We start from the raw sequence: 6317 nt of genomic DNA, 5'->3' as shown, positions 1-6317 counted from the left end.
CAGACATACGGAAATGGAACTTGGGCCCCTTGTAAGAGCAGCAAGCTCTCTTCCCCCTCCCCCTTTTTTTTTAATCTGTACCGATCCTACTCAAATAAACCTATGCTCCAAAACATGTGACATTTGTCTTTCAAATCCTTTGCTTAATATATTTTTCAGTTCCATTCATTTTCCTAAAAGAGTCACTATTTCCTTTTTCTTTATGGTTGAATAAAAAAATTCCCTTGTGTATCTTTACCATATTTTCTTCATGTGTTCATCTGTTGGTATGCCTCTAGGCTGGTTCCATTTCTTAGCTATTTTGAGCAGTTTTTCAATAATGTGCATGTATCTATCTGCTCAGGCATCTCTGAAGCAGCTGAAGGCCACCATGTTAAAGCAAAATTGTTTCTTCCAGAATGTAAGGTATTTCCATTTACAAAGGCAGTTCATGCCCCAAACGGGCATTTTCCAGCATTACTACTCTACTATTTTATTTTCTGAAAGTCTGTGTCATGCCAGCACTGGACCAGGTTTATTTTTATTTTTTTGTCATTAAGAATCTGATATAAAACATGTCTTTCTTTCATATTTTAATGATGTTAATAATATATTATTGCTACATATTTATTTATTCATAGAGTTCATTTGTATCCAGCTAATAATCTCATTCTGGCAGATGTATCACTTAATAAGTAAAAATGATCAAAATCTAGAGAGAACAACATTTAATTGCCTGTGTAAGACGAAGGCTCATAGAATGCAAACAGGTTCGTCAAACAGCTGTTCCCATGACACCTCAATTACGCAGAGAAGTTTTATATAGGTCTTACTCACCGTGTCATTTTTAAACTGTGGGAGGATATCTTACCAGTGTAAACAATAGGAATAAAAGGATTGAATTTTAAAAACAAGGAAGTAAGTGCTCAGAAAAATAATCTGCTCTATCAGTGCCATCTCCTCCCAGGTGTTAGAACTGATGGGCACGGTTTTCACATGATGTTTGTTCATACCCAGGTTTGGTCATGTGGTCCCCAGCTACCCTTTCTGGAAGCAATGACAACTACATCTAGATAATGTTTGTATTTAGATTCTCTGAAAAATTGTATGTAACAGAGAACATGGGTGTCCAAAGAAGTCAGACTCTAGAATTGTTCTTTCTTTCTTTCTTTCTTTCTTTCTTTCTTTCTTTCTTTCTTTCTTTCTTTCTTTCTTTCTTCTTCCTTTCTTTCTTCTCTTTCCTTCCTTCATTCCCTCTTTCCTTCCTTCCTTCCTTCCTTCTTTCCTTCCTTTCCTTTTCTTCGAGACAGTGTTTCTCTGTGTAGCTTTAGAGACTGTCCTGGAATTTTCTCTGTAGACCAGGCTGGCCTCGAACTCACAGAGATTCTCCTGCCTCTTATCTATATTTCTTTAATGATGATGTGATTGTTCAAATCAGACCAACTCAGTTTCAGAGTCAATCCTTCTCTCCCTTCTCACCTAGAATCCCCAGTCAAGAGTAATATGAAGCCAGTGGGAGACTCCTTATTTTATTTGACAAAGGAAGGTAAGGGACGAGTATAATTCTGTTTCTATGATGGAACCCCTGAAAGCATCCTTAAAAATATCCTGTCACCATTAGTTCGTCTTCAGTCAGACCCCATACTGCATATCCGAGACAGAACACTGAAGTGCTCATGATGACTGAGGGTAATTCTCCATCAAAACACCAAATACGACTGTCTGAAACCTGTCCATCAGCATAATGCATTATAGTTACCAACTATGTCCTTTCAGCAGAGCAGGAACAGGGAGTAATTACTCACCATCAGCTCTGGTAAAACAAAAAAGGAGCCATATCATCTTTTAAAATCTGAAAAGCAGTAAGTTTTAGTTGTCAGTGCCCATTGTGGCTTCACTGCTGAGATGTCCTCCCTTCCCCGTCTCTCCGAAGGTCTGTCTAGATTTCTCACGCCTAGTTTCCCTGCTTGTACATTCTTGATAATATGGAGGTCTTTGCATGCTGACCTGGGCAGCATACTGCAGGTCTGCGTCAGCAATTCTTGATTTTTTCTTGAACTTTATGAAGGCTCTTATGATCTTATCTATAATGCCCATCCAGGCCTGAGTCTTCTTGGACAAAGCCAAGCTTTGCCCCGTGTTCTTTGGGCCACGATGCCTGAGACTGTCTCCCCATTAACACACTAGCTTCTGTCTTCCCTCTCTTTGGCATTGGACCTCAACAGAGAATGGTTTCTTTTTTAAGGCCTTCATTTCATCATTGCTCCTTTGATCATTCATATATATGTGTGCGTACATATATATACACCAACCTGATTTCAATCCCACGAACCCACATAGCAGGAGAGAACTGAGTCCTGAAGGTTGCCCTTTGACCTCTCCACATGGATGTCTTGGCATGCTCTATCGGCCCAGATAACTACGTAATCACAGCATTAAAACAAACAAACAAAAATCACCCCCTCAAAAAAAAAAAAAAAAAGAAACAAAACATTGTTCATGATTCTCTGGGAACTTTCTGGAAGTTTTAGTTTGAGATTCTACCCTGGGACCCTGAAACTCAGAGGCTATAATTCCCAAGAGAGAGGGTATCTTTGGGACCAAAACGTTTCAGAGGGTGCTGAGAGAACTCATAGTTTGTAATACAGAGTAATTATTGCGAAGAACCCAATCCTTCCCCTACATGGGTTGCTCGCCGAGTAATTCTTGAGAGTCCTGCTGTTTCGCCATGATCCTATAATTTAAGAAATTACTGCAGAAATATCAGGCATTACTTATGAGATTTAAAATTCAGAGGGAAAGAAACAGCTCTTGGACTCTGCCCCAAGGACGTTTTGAATGGATTCCAGGCACTCCTTCCTGCTTTGTGCTGATGGATGTTCTGTTTGGCTAGAGCCTGCTGCTTCACAGTTTCAGTGCCATCCTCGAACTTCACAGAAATTCCCAGAGGCAAAATCAGCATCTGCCCCCTGTTCTCCATTGCTTGAAAGAAATATTACCGAGGACCGTGAGAAAACTTAAGGAAATTACGAGATGCTTAAACATGTCCATCAATCAAAGCTCTTTCTAATTTTTACAGATCTTCTAGGGAATTTTAAATGAAACTTCAGATGCAGCAGGGGCTGGTTGGAATAAAACGACAGCACTTAGAAAGTCCATGCAGGACGGCCTTTATAGGTCTAGAGGATGCTAGATTCTTGGCTAACTATGGATTTTAAAAGGTATTTTTGTAAAACAGAAACCATCTTTTGGATTTGGGTTCAGATGCAAACTCAAAATCATGACTCATGGTTTCTTTAATAAAACATGTTATAAGTCGGAAGACCTCCTCAGCGCTCAGTGCCCGACGAAGGGGACTCTCTTGAAACCACTCAGGCTTCGTTTGTGACTTTTCACCCAGCAGATTGTCACATGAAAGCCCCAGAAGACACAGCTTCCCACGCGATCAGCGCTCTGCTGTGTTTGGCGGAGCCTCTCTGCCCATTCCTTTGTACTCAGAATGCCCGGAGAACCAATGACACTGGCCCCTTTTCCCGGATGGCGTGTAACTATAAAAACACGTGTCCCGGACTCTGCTCTGTGTTATCCTCTCTTCTGCTGACCTATTTGTGGCAGCGAATTCCAGGATCAAGGCTGAACTGTTTGTGCTGGCTTTGGTGGGAGAGAGGAAGAACCTAGGCTTTGTTTATGTCACCTCCTGTTCCTTCCTGACAGTTTCTTCTCGAAGCAGAAGCTCTCCCTTGGTAAGCTGCAGGGCTCATTTCTCAAGGTTAATTCTGGATGCATTCTGCCACAGACCAAGAGGCGATTGCTTTCCCAATATTCCTCCAACTCCCTTCTATCAAGCAATAATCGAGCAGAAAGGGGAACTCTGGAAAGATATTGCAACACACACACACCAAATATGTGAAACCTCTCTTTTTGCGAGAGCCCTAAAACCCTTTTTGCCCCCTAAACTGAGGGTCAAAGTTTCTAACCATTTCCCTTTTCCTAGTTTTAAAACTAAAATCGAACCTAATGTTTGCCAAATGCATTTCAGACTTTCTGGTTACAGGCCAAGTTCTCACACTAAGCATTATGAATTTGCAATGAATTCATAACATTTAGTATTCATGGTAATAACACTGATCATTATGAAAAGATTTAATATTCATGAGGGTTATACTGCTATTTTCTCAGGTGCTGTGATAATTTTTATAATAATTCAGGTTTTCTTAATGGGCAGTTGGCATAATAGAATGTGATCCAAGAGTTTTGGTTAAGGGACATTAGAGAAAAAAAAGTGGGACATTAATACAAATTTCAAAATTTGATCTTCCGTGAGAACATTTGGTCAGTGTTGCTCTGCGTTATTAAAACAAGCTGTGTCTCCACTAACCGCCCCTGACATGTCCAACCGTCTCTCCATTGCATATGCGAGCTCATGACTGGGGAAGTTCAAAGGTCAAAAGGGAGGGAAAACAAAAACACCCGCACGTCCATTTCTTCTGGGGGGTAAAAGTACTTTTAGGCCCCGAGCTGGCGCTGGCCTTTGTGTCCTCGCATTTGCTTGTTACCAGCACGTACACTTGGAAGTGTCTCCCCCCCCCCCCCCCCGGTATGCCATCTGTTTCTTTGCAATTGGGGATGGTTGAATAATTTCCTGAGGAATTGCTGACAAGATGTGGCCCAGGAACAGTAATCCAGCAGGACCAGATTTCTCATTAAAATCGGTAAGCTCAGCTGTGTTACAGCAAGCTCTTGATTTAAGGTGGTCACCCCGGCCGGGGAAGGTCAGGGGAAGCAGCTGCCCACTGAAAACAGCAGGCGGTGACAACTACCTAGACAACGTGTAAGAAAATCCAGGCACAGGACAGTAAGCCATCACTTGCCCCAAAGAGGTATTTTTAGGGGTCTCCCTACAACCAAGATCATCTTAGCTGATCGAGAGTCCCCTCTCGTCCCCTGTGGTGGCTGAGGGCGGGTTGGCTGCAACTCACATATCATACGCTTTAAGACGAGACTCCAGCCCTCTATTCCCAGTGTGAAGGGGTTGGCGTGCATGTTTCCTTTCTTGGAATTTTCCAAGGAATTGTAACATAGGCTGACCTTGGTCTCCAGTTACTCTTTAACTTCTCAACAGGTAGAGCAGGAGGCAACTAGACTCTGCCAGGGTCCCAAGCTGGTGACTGAGATATTTATATTACTTCATTTAATGTCCTCAACAACCCCATATCTTATGTATTATTATTATTATTATTATTATTATTATTATTATTATTATTTATTGTTGAGACTGGGTTTCTCTGTGTGCCCCATGACTGTTCTGGAATTAGCTCTGTAGACCAGGTTGCCGAGCTCATACTCTAAGAGATCCGCCTGCCTCTGTCTCCCGCGTGCTGGTATTAAAGGTGTGTGCCACCTCTGCCTGGATATGTACTATTATATCTACATTTTGTAGATAAAGAAACTGAGTCATAGAGACCTTCAAAAGTTGCTTCCAAACTCAGAGTTGGCAGCTGATAAACCCGGAGCCCTATTGTCAGCATAAACTTTGCACCCTCACCGCCACCCCAGAGTTTCATCTCCTGAAGTAGAGCCAACCAGCACCGAGACAAGATGCAACAGAGAAGAGGATTAAAGGCGAAATTCCTGCTCCCACATCAAACTAACTGGAAGACAAGCACTGGGTTGGTGGGTGCTGGGAGGTTTTAACAAGCTCCCCTGGTGATTCTGATACATACTAAAATATGAGAACCACTGTCCTACAGCATAATAAATGTTATTTAATTAATTGCTTCATTAAATATTGAACAGCTAAAGTCATTATAGAGCTCAGAGTTGAGCTGGGAGAAATTAAAAGTAAAACTAGTGCCATGGTGGAAGTGGGGATGGGGCGGAGGTGTAGAATAAAGAGAGCCAGGCCGAGGCCTTCTCCAGGAGTATGTTTCGGGACTAAATTCTAGCGCCGTAGCCATGATGGCCTTAAACTGAGACAACCCTGTCCATCTTCTTATGTCACAATTCCATGAACCCTGTCGTAGATGTTGGCACACATGCCCCAGGCACATCTGCTACAGTCTCTCACTTACCTCCTAGAAGAACCAGATGTTGTAGGTATGACGCATCTGTCACAAGCACGGCACACAGCGGTTGTACAGAAGTACCTGCCTCAACGAAATAGTCACCAGGGCACCCTTCCGCTTAGGATGTTACCATGTTTGGGATGGCATCCCTACTTTTAGTCATGGGATTCTCCCATCTACTACTTTCAGGGAAGGAAGGTTGTCTGGGTTTAGGTCATGTAGTCTGTCAGTTGAGGTGGGTGAGGTTGGCAAAATAGAACTGATGGGGAATTC

The 6317-nt window shown here is 42.4% G+C and overlaps 1 long non-coding RNA gene across 1 annotated transcript; it reads left to right on the top strand.

The window, feature by feature from the left end:
- The first annotated feature begins 4486 nt into the window (after positions 1–4486).
- On the top strand, positions 4487–5752 carry LOC125411188 (uncharacterized). Its single transcript, XR_007235269.3, has 2 exons — positions 4487–4691; positions 5420–5752. It is a non-coding gene; the product is annotated as an uncharacterized LOC125411188 (long non-coding RNA).
- Positions 5753–6317: the final 565 nt, after the last annotated feature.

The sequence above is a fragment of the Myodes glareolus genome, chromosome 18 (genome assembly GCF_982192425.1).
Source record: "Myodes glareolus chromosome 18, mMyoGla1.1, whole genome shotgun sequence".
NCBI lineage: Eukaryota > Metazoa > Chordata > Mammalia > Rodentia > Cricetidae > Myodes > Myodes glareolus.
The sequence above is the reverse complement of the archived record's forward strand: the minus strand, read 5'-3'. Positions and strand labels throughout refer to the sequence as shown.